Consider the following 12,905-nt stretch of genomic DNA (forward strand, 5'->3'; position numbering starts at 1 on the left):
TCGCCGAGCAGAAGGGGCTGAGTTGGAGCCACCAGGCCATTTACCCCATTCCCCGCCAGAAAAGGGGCTCAACCAACAAAAAAGAACAGGCAAACAGAAAGAATGCGGCATTGCTTTGCGCAAACAGGCCAAAGAAAAGGGAAGAAAGCCTGACTAGCACCTGGCAGGAGTTGCAGGAAGGCGGAAGGCGGAAGAAGAATCACCCCGGGTGGGCAAACTGAGCCAGGCTAGAAAGAACACACATTCATATGTATTTGTAGAGGGTAATTTTGGTTGGGAAAGTTGGCATATAAGCATTTGAAGGAGAGCATGTAGAGTCGGATGAAGAAAGCGGAGGAGCCCAAGGATCACACGGAAGACCAGCGGGACCACCCAACCATCCGGCCGAAAAGTCATTTCCACACATGGGAAACCCAGGGACTGTCCGTGTGCCTGCAAAGCGAGGAACGGCCAGAAAAGGCGCATCAATAGAAAATGCAAGTGGGGAGGCATGGATGAGAATTGAAAAAGCGGTGAGCGGGCGGCAGGGTGAAGGGAAGTGGAGTGTGGAGCCCAATAGCAAAGCAATAAAAAGCAACAACAGCTGAGGGAAATAATAACAACGTGCAAATGAAAAGCTGAACGAGGAAAAGGAACGGCTGGAGGGGGGAGGGGTCGGTAGAGTGGCAGAGGAAGAGAGGAGCAGGGCAAGAGAGCGGCAGAGAGAGAGAGAGAGCGGGCTCAGCAGTGGGTCAAAGACCTGTAGGAGGTCGTTTCATCCGTTGCAGTGGCAATAGGCAACGTACAATACCATGGCAAAAGCCCCATGTGCTTGCTGTTCTTGTTGCTGTTGTTGTTGTTCCTGCATTTGTTGCGATGGCGGCAGATAGCGCACACTCACACACACAACCATACAGCTCTATTGAATAACCCAGCGACGTCAGCGGAGCAGCGGTGCATTCGCAGAGCTTTTACAGTTTGTCACTCTCCGCTCTCTAACGCTCCATCGCTCTCTCGTTCTCTCGCTCTCCTAATGCACGACTCACGAGCGCCGCACGAAGTTTAGCCGAAGCAAAAACGAAATCAAGAGTGAAATGCACTTCTAGAAAAGTGGTGGGTGGCGGTGGCAGGAGTGGGGATGGGTATGGGTATGGGTATGGGTATGGGTATGGGGATATAACTGCAAAAAGCACGTAAACATGCATTTCAATACAGCCGCCCATCTCTTTCGCTCTCGTTGCAGACATGCCAGGCGGAGGAAGGACAAAGTTCAGCAGGATCACACTACACAGGTGAGTTGATGAAGGACTTTTTCCTTGCAGTGCGAGTAATTGTTATTCGATATTTCGGCAATTGCTTAGTTTCTTTTATATTCTATCGATTTGAATATGCACCATCTTAATTTTATTTTCCCAAGTTTAAATACTATTTCCCAAATATATAACTAAAATTGGCTCTGAAATATCGGTCAATATAAGTCAGGATTCGGTCCACCAAAAGCAAAAAACTTTGAATTGGAATTTGCTCCTTTTCCCTTGCATTTTGTGAGCAACACTGCGTATGCTTGATATGGTTAAGAAAAACCTATTTGCAAAACTATATGTATTGCAAATTTGTCACTACTCCTGTTGATAGCTCGCTGAAAAGAACTCTTTGAAGGGTAATAGCTTTACGACTTAAACTATAAGATTATGTATGTAATGTGTATAAGATTATGTACATACATATATACTCTTCATAGAAAGTCCAGGAAGTGTAAGCAGATTCTGCCTGCCCACAACTGATCAACCCAGCCTGTCAGTGCCGTGGGTTTTTCTTCGTTTCGTTTCGTTTTCCTTTTATTTTTTGTCGGCATATCATTTTCCTTTCGCGTCGAATGTTTTATGTGCCACAGATCTGCCGCAAAACTTTTCCGCTTTTCACGTTCAACGACGACGATCGCCGTCACCCAATGCCCCTGCCTGCCTGCCCCCTACGCCCCCCGCCGTCCACCGCCAGCAAGCCCATGATATCTTGTCGTCGATGTTGTTTTCCTTGTTTTCCCGCCGTCCGTCGTTTTTCCACAGCTCGTTTTCTTGCCTGACTCCATTTGCGCAACACATTTTGTGGCGCGGCGAGGGTAAGGGGGGGGGGGGGGGGGCTCCACACCGAGGGGGTGCATCATATGATTTGCAATTTCCATTGCATTGCTGCATGGGCTGGTTGCGTAACCCAAAAGTTAATGCCACATAATCATGGCTGAAGTTGCAACAAACGCTGGCCGCAATGGGAAATGGGGAAATTGTTGTTGGGATTAGCGTGGGGAAGGGAACGGGGATCGACTAACGACTAACACGCCATCTTGCCGATCGTCGCTTGCAGTTTTTTTAAATTTTGTTTTTATTTTCCAGCTGCATTGAATGCAGCGTTTTTCCTGCCACTTTCTCTCTGTTCGCGGCGATGAAGTAATCGAGTGCCCCAGCAGCGGCGCCGCTCCCTCCTGCGATTTCAGTTGCACTTAGCCGTTGCCTGTTTTTCATTTTGCCGGTGACTTAATTTTTGTTTTGCATTGCTTTCCATGGAAAACGGGTTTCGCATTTTCCTCCGTGCCATGCCAAATGTTAATGACGCTCGTTGTCTGGTGCAGTTTTTCCCTGCTTTCTGCATTTCCACCGCGGATCGCCAGCGACTCTTGCCAAAGCCAAGCTTGGCTTACAAGGTGATTACGTGGCAGGCAGCAGCTGCCCGGCAACCATTTCGGGCTCAATGATAATGATTGTCGGGACTCTGGGAGCCCTAGACCTCTGGTGGACAGCGGGCAATCGCTGGGTGAATTGGGACGGTCCATGGAGGGTCAAAGGGTGCCACTATTTGATACGCCTTTTCAGCGACAAAAAAGATCTATGCCTATTGGGACTTGTACTTTAACTGCAAAATGGATAAAGGCAACGAATTCGGGTTTGTTCTCAACAACACTTATTAACCGCAATTAACTTTAAATTATTTAATTAACCAGTGGGTAAAACACAAATTACTAAACATGGCTAAAACACAAATTACTAAATTGCTGATAAAACGCGCTGATTGCAAATCATTCATCGCTCAGTCTGTCCTAAAAAATGAGTGTATGTCTCAAATAACCTTAAGACAAGATTTAGAACTGGTCTTAAAATAATTAATCTACGGAACTTTGGTTATTTTTTATGTGGCAAGAACACAAATGAGATTAATGCTTTGGGGAATATAGTTAAATAACGGTTATGGGACGGATGGTTAGGGTAATATCTCATTAATTTGCCCATTGGCACGATCGAGGAAATGCGAAGGTGCGACTGCAGAGAGCGATCTTCGCTTCATGGCATCAATTTAAATATCTATCTGTGAGTGTGGTGGTGCCCCTCATTCCCCCCCCCACCCCCCCCCCCCCCACTCGCGGCGGGGAAGGGAGGAAAAGCTGGTTGTGGCGCTTCCTGCTTCGCGCTGGCTTGCAACCGTTCGAATTCATTCGATCGCCATGCAACACTCCTGCTTGTCCGCCGCTTTTTTCCCCATTCCGCCCCCGCCCCCGCCCCCGACCGCTCTTCGGCTGGCTTGGCTTGTAACGGTAACATTGCCTGCTAACACCATTTTCCTTTTGTCGCTGTTACGTGAGGAAAAACGAAAGTAAGACTCGCAATTTGCCGTTGCCGCGAACGATGACGATGACTTTGGTGCAGCGATGCAATGTGCAATGTGCATTTGCTTGTGCTTGTGCTTGTGCTTTGGCAACTGCAGTTGGCATTGTTAGTTTTCATTTTCACATTATACTCTTGCCAGGCAGCGCAAAAAGCGAGGCCCACTCGATCAATTGTTGACTTGGTCATGGTTCGGAAATGGTTTTGTGTGAACTGCTCAGCGAATGATTGGGGCATGTGGCATGTGCTATATAAGATAGCTAAACTATCATAAAATACACATATAAATATGCACATTTAGTGATCCCAAAATGTACCAACAAATCTAGTGGCAACTTTAACTGGCATCCATCCTTAGGGTATTTGAATCTTCGGCCTCAACACGCCACTCGTTTTTCCCCCGCAAGAGTTTCCTTCCATTTTCTTTTGGTTTTCCATTTTCATTACGCCGTCCGATCGAATCAGTGAATGGGAAAAACGGGATTTTCCAGCCAAAAGCAAGCAAAAAACTGGAATGTGGCACAAACACTGGCCCAGTCGGTGGGCGCTGGGTGGCACGGGGGCCGGTGGTGGGGTGGCTTCGTGGCGGGGTTGCTGTGGGGTGTGTTGCACCTCGCTCTGTTCGTGGAGGTAAAGATCGCCTCCGTTTCTGCGTCTCCGCTCCGCGGCGGCGCACTAGTTGGCTTGGGTTAGGCGATTGTTATGTCATACAAGGAAGCGACTGATGGCCAACAATGGTGCGGCCAGGGGCGGTGGGGGCTGGCGGGGATTGGACATTGGGAAATTGCCGCAGCAGCTGGAGTTTGGAACTGGAGACTGAGCTCGTGCAACTGGCACATGGAAAAAGTGGGGGCCTACACCAGTGGTGTCTATCAATTTGAGAATATAGAAATGCCTTTATTATAAGAGCAGTTCATTCCCCAAAACAAAATAAAACCATTGATGTTAATTGATAATGTTGAGCATATTATGCACAAAATACGAACTAATGCATTATTTCTCCGAGTGCACTCCCCACCCCGCTCAGCTTCGCCAACCGCCGGTGCAGCATAAACTTCGTGATGCTTTCCCATTTTCATTTCATTTTCGTTGCGCTGGCTTCGTTTTTCTAGGTTTCCTGCTGCTCTTAGCGTTAGTGGGTAAATGTTACATAATCTCTGCTGGCTCCCAAAGCGCCAAATAAAAACGAAGGCGGGGGAAAAGCGAGTTTGCCCCCCTGGAAGTCAATGAACCTTGATGGAGGTGAAACGAGTCAGAAATCGAGATACTCTGATATTCAATTCGATATTCCGATTTGCGGAGTGTGGGGGATGTGTTTCCAGGAGTGTAGCTCCGCTGATTTTTGGAGGTTGGGCCGGGGCCTTTGTGTTTGCGGGATCAGTGCGATACAGGCCAGTTACAGGGTAACCCCACTGCCAGTGCCCGTGCCCGTGCCCCGCACCCTTCCTCCGTTTCCGGATAATGGGCAAAAAGCAATTAAAATGTCAAAAGCGTGCACAAAAGGAGAAAGTGAGAAAAAAGTGCAAAAAAGTGGTGTGCTGAGTGTAAGTTTTATTATTTTTGCTCTTTGCATTTTAACAATTACATTTTTAAAATGCGAGACAGCGGCGAATAAAACTGAAGTTATACACACAAAGTGACCATGGCAATGGGCAAAAAATAAAATAAAAACTTGTCTTTTTGGCAGTAAGGTAGGGATTTGATTCGATTCGATTTGATTTGATTCCTTTCCGCCTCTCAAGCTAACTACATGGCCAATAATGAGCGCGCTCATCATGACGTTTCATCGCTGAGTACATCATCATGATGGGCGCAGTCTTGACACCCGGCCAATGTGTAATAGCTGGCAAAGTAATAGGTAAGTAATAGGTAAAAATACACAACAGCAACAACGACAAGTACGCCAGAGCAACAATAATCATAATAAACATTTGAGCAACTTTCACTTGGCGCTTGAATTCAACGCACGACAAATTCAAACGACAACGATCAAAGCCCATTGTTTGTGCATGTGTGGGTGAGCGTGTCCATGTATTCGTGCCACACACACACACACACACACACCCACACCCACACAAAAGAGTCGAGAAAGAGACGAAAGCGCGAAAATGCGAAAGACTCTAAAATTCGCCCATGCAAACCATCAAAACGGCGATGAATCGAAAACGAATGCAAACCGATTTGATTCACAGAATGTAGACTCATACTCATACTCACAGATGGATTCCTATTTGATTCGCTTATATATTGTAGATTTCGAGAAAAACAGTCCTTAAAATGGCTGCGTTTGGGAAAGTCGATGATGCCTTCCTTCCAGATATCTGCCAACTGATGGGGAGTTGGGAAAAGTGGATTCGATCACGACTCCCATCTTCGCCCACTGGGAAACGGAGTTTGGGGGCTGCATATTCGTTAATCCGCGCCAGCCTCCTCTTCGGATGGTGGATGGTGGATGATGGATGGTGGACCGGTCCCGAACAGACTTCCTTTCACCTGGAGACTGGCAACTGGGAATGGGCGGCTGGAGTCGCTACTTCCGCTTGGGCAGGTATCCGCCTCGAAGATTGAGAGGGCGTTTCGAATGGGATATGTCGTTTCCTTGGGATTTCCAGAGGGGTGGACCCGTCAATGCCAGTGACACACTTACGCTAACGCCGTAATCACATGTGCAGGCTTTTGGCATATGGCACACAATGTATGTGAGCACACACACTCGCACACTCTCGCACACACACACACACTTGGCCAGGACTCGACTCGGCTGGGCTGTCATGTGCAGCAGGCATTGTCGGAGCGTATCGATGTCCTTGGCGGTGCGTTGAACCTTTGCTTACGTGTTGCCTTGGAACGGCCTGCACAAGTGGGCGGGCTGTGGGTGGCGTGGCATGGCGTTCTGCGCGGCACCTGCGCAGTGGCAAGTTGGGCCGAAAAGTTGGACAACGCTTGAATCGTTGCGGCAGGTCAGTTGGCAGCGAGCTTTTCCTGACCTGACCTACCCCATTCGCAGTTCGCTTGTGCAGGCGCTGCAAAGTCGCGTCATTCTGCCAGCCCAAAAGCCAGCAAACCCCCCAAAAAAACCACCACCAGCCAGCCCCTTGCCCCTTGCCACGCTCTTCGACTGCTGCTGCATCTGCAGCTGCGTGTAAAAGTGTTTGTGTGTTTGTTTTGCGCCCAAGTGCAAGTTCAATCTATAAATTTGAACGGATTCTGCTTTCGACCCCGACCCTGCCCTCCGCCCAACAAACTGCGGCTGCTGCTGCCACTGCTGTTGCTGGTGCAGCAGCCTCCCCTTTCCGCCACCCCGCCCCTGCAGCGGCGTGTCCTTGCCAAACTGTAAAGTTCATGCCACGCAGGAAGGAGTAAACATCCAGCATATATGTACGTACATATGTACATCCGAGCACATAGATTATGTTTCATTGCCTTGCGCTGAGTGGTTCAGTTGTGCGCTCCGCACACTCCACATACATAATATGTTCAGAATCAAATTATTTGCGATTAAAGGGTCTGTATAATGAATCTGGCCATTTCATTTTGGCTGTATGGTTTTAGTTGTGCTACGCACACAGTTTCATTCGATTTACGTCTCGTTGCATTAGTCCAATTACGGTTCAATTACTGAAACGAAATGTAATCCAAACCCAATTATGGAACAATATAAATAAGCTTGGCTTTTCTCTCCGCTGACCTTTAACTTGGCACTATCCCCACCTTATCCTATCCCCACTCGAAGGCCAAAGCTTAGCACCCGTAAATAGGAACGAGATCAAGATCAAGATTCGTCGTAGAATCAGGTTGGGACTGAAATGCGGGGCTTTGTCTGGCTGGGCAGTTGGCTAGGTCTAGGCCATAGTGGCATAGTTGCATAGTTGCAAGCGTACAACCAAGCCCAAAGAGCCATAATTGCAGCCGCGATCGTACACCGGGAAAAAATGGTGCGTTTTCGGAATCGAGAGCACTGTAACAAAAGGTCACACTAGTGTTAAATGCTGCGACACTAGACCATTTTGTTTCTCTGCATCCAGAGACTTGCCTTTCGCCAGCGACGTTCTTGGCTGCTTTTGTCTACCTGTCTGGCTGGCTGGCATTCCCGCCGTAAATATCAGTTTCCCACTCGTTGCCGCCTCTCCGGTTCGAAGTTAAGTTCAATGTTGAAATTAGCATAAACTACCGTTAATTGTATTAGCATTAGTCTGGCCTGGCCTGGCCGGAATCGCCTCCCCCGTCTCGCTCGATCGTTGGCGATAGTCTCTATCTCTATCTCTATCTTTGTCTTTATATCTATCTCTATCTCTATCTCTCTCTCCGATGCGATGCGATCCGATGGCGATGGCCGGCTGTTCTCGGCAGTCGATTGCACTTTTTTTATGGCGCATTCTTGGCGCATATGTCACGGCGTCGGCGACAGCAGTTATCCTTGAGCAGCAGCAAGCGACATTGCATTGCGCATACGCTCCGTTGGCCGTCGTTTCCACATGCTCACCACAAACACCAAAATAGCAGTAGCGTTTCCACACTCGTAGTCGCAATGGATCGAAGTGTATACGTTTCGCTCCAACCAATCGGAAGCGGAGGAATTTGCGGCAGGAAAGCAGATACTAGGTTCTACCATTTCCATGTAAATCAAATCTCCTCTCTAAACTATCGATCGGCGATCATAAAATATGGTTATGGGTCCCCTTCTTGTTGTTGTCGCTGCGAGTAGTAGTTCCGTTATGCGCAGTTCAAGATATAAATAAGAACGCAGATCTCACTATGTCTATATAATATGGTATATGGTATATATTGTATATAATATGACAGTCAGAACCTGATGAGATACGTGTACTAAAGCCCAAGAGGGGATTCCAGCAAGGATGACCAGCTGATCCAAGCCAAGGCGGAACACATCCAGCGTGTTCATCATCAAGTATTTCGGATCATAATGGAACTGTAGTTAACTATAATGGATAATAACGAAAAGCCACAGACGTACTTCGAAGTTGTACAGCCCCTTCGATTTAGAAAGACTCTCGTACAATTATGGTTAATATTAGCGAGCAGTAGATTGCGGACTGAGGAGCGAAGAACGCGTGGAGATAGCTACGCAAATACACGTCAAAAAGTTTGACCCAGATTCCGAGCACGCTGTCTGTGTCTGTGTTGGTTGGTACTTATTTGTCTATAAGTATATTTTTTTGTTATTTCCCTCTATCGCCGAACAGCACGGCTGTGTGGGGCATATGCACAACACAGACTCTCCGCCGATCGGGAACATCCGCTGAGCCACCACTGAGCCACCACAAGTCAATAACCCATCTGTGCGGGGATTTCGCTGAATTTCGGATTGAAGTTTGGCGGATGCAGGATTAGGATGCCGAACATAAGTGGCAGCTTTGAAGGATACATCCCGAAGATTCTGATCGAAGAGAGCTTGGTGAAGGGAATTCACAATTCGGCTTGCTCCGCCTTTCTTTCTCGTTTTCTTCTTTCTCTCTGTTGACGTTTTATGCTGGGTGCGAGGAAGCAACAAACACACACACCACACACACACACACACACACACACTGAACAACAAACGAAGAAATAATTTTTTGTTTAAACATTGCTGTCTTTTTTCTCTTTGGGGGAATAGAACTCAAAAACCGATGACTGCCGATAAGATAAAGCCAAAAGAACTACGAATTTCGTGAATGGTAGGGGGAGGGGGGGGGGGAGGGTGGAGGGGTTGCGTAGCGGGAAAAGTGGCAACAACTTTTTCCCTCTATTTCAAAACGCTGGCGACCTACTTGTTGGATGTGCGGGCGTCGATCAAGGGGTGGTGCGCGGGGTGCGGGGGCGGTACCACAGCCGTGTGCTGCTTTCGTTTGTGTTGTTTTTGTGCTTCGCTTATTGTTAGAAAAAGCAGCAACAACAACATAAACCGAAAAAAACGATTGTAAACAAAAATAAACCTTCAACTTGATACGCGTCCAGGGATGTGTTGAAGGTGTCGCCCGACAAAAGATAGTGCGGCTTGTGGGCGGTGGGTGGTGGGGGTGTCAAGCTGGGCGGTGCGGGCGGTGCGTTTTCTTCTTTGGGGGTGGGGGAGGGGGGAGGGGGGAGGGGGGAGGGGGGAGGTTTTGACTGGTGGCGGTCGGACTTTTGTTTAATGCGTCTGTGTGTGCTGAGCAACAGAAGGCGAGGCTAGCGTGCACAGAAACTGGCGCAGACCTTAAAATCTTTCAATGCCTCATACCTGTACGCAATTAGGGGATCGGTTGTGCGAGGGGGGTGGTTGGGTGGGGGTGGGGTAGCCGATATAGGTCACCAGCTGAACATAAATAGAGCTGGCCAAAAGCATGACGAACGCTACCAGAGTCTCCCAGGCGAAAGATCGATGGGTCTTGGCTCGATGCGGAAAAATGTGGCATAAGGGGGACGATTGGGATTATTGGTTTTCGGAAGAATCGGATGAATTTCCAAAATAGATAATCACCAAGCGGCTGTGGCCCATTAATACATACTAAAATCTAAATGAAATTATATTGATGGATTAGATTCAAGCAAAGCATTCGCGTTTGCACTTCCATGGCCGAGCTAATAGGTTAGAATACGTTTCTCGCAAATACAACTTTCTTGATATGTACCCAGATTCTTTAATCCATCTTAATGGAGAAGAATTTGGAATGTGGAGCAGATGAACTCATCCAGCCCACACAAGTTTTCAAGTTCTTGGCCCAGCGCCCGCCACCCATCAGATGTGTGGTGGGAAGGGGCGAAGGGGCGAAGGGGGTACGGGGCATGGGGGCATGGGGCGGTCGGGAAAGCCAGTGCGGGGGAGTGGAAAATCATCGATGCTCTGTCAAATTGCGACCGTCTCGAATTGATCCCTGGCCAACTGCAGTGTTTGTTGCGCCGCCTGTCACTTACTGTCAAAATTGACCTAAAAAGTAAGAACGAACGAGCGAACGAAAGAACGAGCAAATGAATACCGAAGGAGGAGCATAAGAAAATCTAAAACGAAATGAGAATTTGAGAGGCGGTGGGCGCGAAGGGGCACTGGGGGCGGGGCAATTTGATACACCCCACACCGCAGTGCAGTGCCTTTGAGGAAATCCGAGATAATGGATATCGCAATATGGCTCTGTTCCATATGCGACCATAGAACACTTCACTTGACCGACAAACGCTCACCCAGTTTGCCGAAAGACTATATAGAATATCTGCATTATGCAAGACTATCGGACCCCGAAGAAAGGGAATTCGGAACTAGAACAATCTACCGAACGTATCTCCACAAATACTCGAGCATGTGTGTGGACAGTGCGTTTCGAACTGAATGCACTTCTGTTAGGGTTAGGGTTAGGGTTAGGGTTAGGAGGAGCTGGAGCTAAAGCTGGAGTCGAGAGCTCTACGAAACTCTAAAAAATAATATTTTTCTGTAAGAATGCTCTGTTATAATTATGCATTAAAATATAACATCGTCTTTCGTCTTCTGTCTAATTGCAGTTCATAGAGGGAATGACGCAGGCATTTCTTTTGCAGCGTTGGACTTTCGTTTTATAAGGTAAGTGGACTTGGGCAAAACCGCCGGGTTTCTGGGATGGCTTAGATTTATGGCCGAAATCGAGCTAGCTGTTCGTATCCATACGGCCCCGCCAACAGGTGAATTCGATGTCTTGTTACAGTCGCTTCTCTGCCCTGCACGCCAAATGTTTAACTAGAGATATATATGTTCGCATACATGTGGAATATACATATGCGGTCTGACCCAGAAACATTATGCGAGAAAACAGAAGCAAACAAACAACAGCAGCGAAAATATTGTCAGCATTTTGCACTTTTCCAGACACACTTCGCCCGCTAGCCCCCTCTCTGTCTACGGCAGTGCAGCCCTCTCTTTCTATCTGCCCCACGGGGTTGGCTTCTCATGAACTCTGTGTTCACTTGACATTCGTTGCCACACTATATGTTTGCCCAATTGAATCCGAACAAACTATTGCCATTTGTTCGGCGTTTTGATGGGCGAATGCACGCATACAAGTATGTACATATGCAACCAGAAACATCAGATACGAGCGAATAAGAAATGCATCTTAGCATTCTATTTCTCGAAGGAAACAATATGAAAACGAAAAACCAAACAATTAATATTCAGGAGGGAAAAGTACAATGGCAAGAAAAGTAAAGAACGCGCACAGGTAAATAATAAAGTGCCATTAACTTTGCCCTCAATAGTTCGTTTTTCGTTATTCGTTTTTCAGTTCACAAAAAGAAGCAAACTACAAACTACAAACTTAGCTGGCCAAGTCCTCGTCTCGCCTCTCTTTCACTCCGTTGCTCTTTCACTCGCTCTTTCACTCGCTCTCTCGTTCCATCTCGCTCGTCTGTTGCAATGGTGGCGTATACGTAATCTCGTAGTTTGCTTCGCGCCTCCGTTGTTGTTGCTGTTATTATTATTTTTATAATATTTGTTCTTGCTGTTGTTCAGCTTGCAGTCGGGTTTATGTGCAAATGGCGTTCAAGGATTTTTGTGTGAAAGTTGTTGAACCTGATGACTGGCAATTAGAATATAACACTGGCTCTATATAGGCGCACACTTGCAGATGCAGTCAGCTGCCATTTATGGCATAATGCATCGAAGGGGACACACAAGGAAGTCAAAAGCCTTCGTCTCACAATGCATTTTACCATTCACGTCGATCTTGCAAATATTCGTATCCCAACTAAGCAAGCCAAGCAAGTGGGACTGTAATTAAGCCAGAAATTAATCTGCGAACTCGCCTCTGCTGGCGCAATTCAATCTATATTAAGCCCCATGCTGCACATGAAATGCCCTGCTAATCGGCAAAGGAAGCCAGGAATTGGTTGGACCATAAAGTCGGAAGTCTGCATCCCGAAGCAGCTTCTCGTCCATTCTACCGCCTCAGTTTTGGTCCCTGCCATCCGGATATGCCTGCCAAACGGTTCCAGTCTTAGTTACACACGACATGCTTCTGGTATCCATGACGACGCTAACAAGGTGCACTGCCTCACCTGGTGCCTCACCTGGCCTCAACTCTGGGCCTGGACTTGGACAATTGGCCAGAGTCGATTCCTGTTAATAAGCAACGAAAGTGCACGCAATTCACGAATGCCAAACAAATAAACAAACGAGCGAGCGAGTGAGCGAGTAGAGCGCTCAGTGTGTATATAAGCTATATGCATTTCCAATATCAGCCAAGGATATTCGGCTGCTCTAAGTCCACATGACCTTCTAAAGTTGGTTGACTCTAGATGCCGTGCAGGCGCGTCTGCAAAGTGGGTGTGCTT

Source organism: Drosophila mauritiana, chromosome X (genome assembly GCF_004382145.1).
Source record: "Drosophila mauritiana strain mau12 chromosome X, ASM438214v1, whole genome shotgun sequence".
Lineage (NCBI taxonomy): Eukaryota > Metazoa > Arthropoda > Insecta > Diptera > Drosophilidae > Drosophila > Drosophila mauritiana.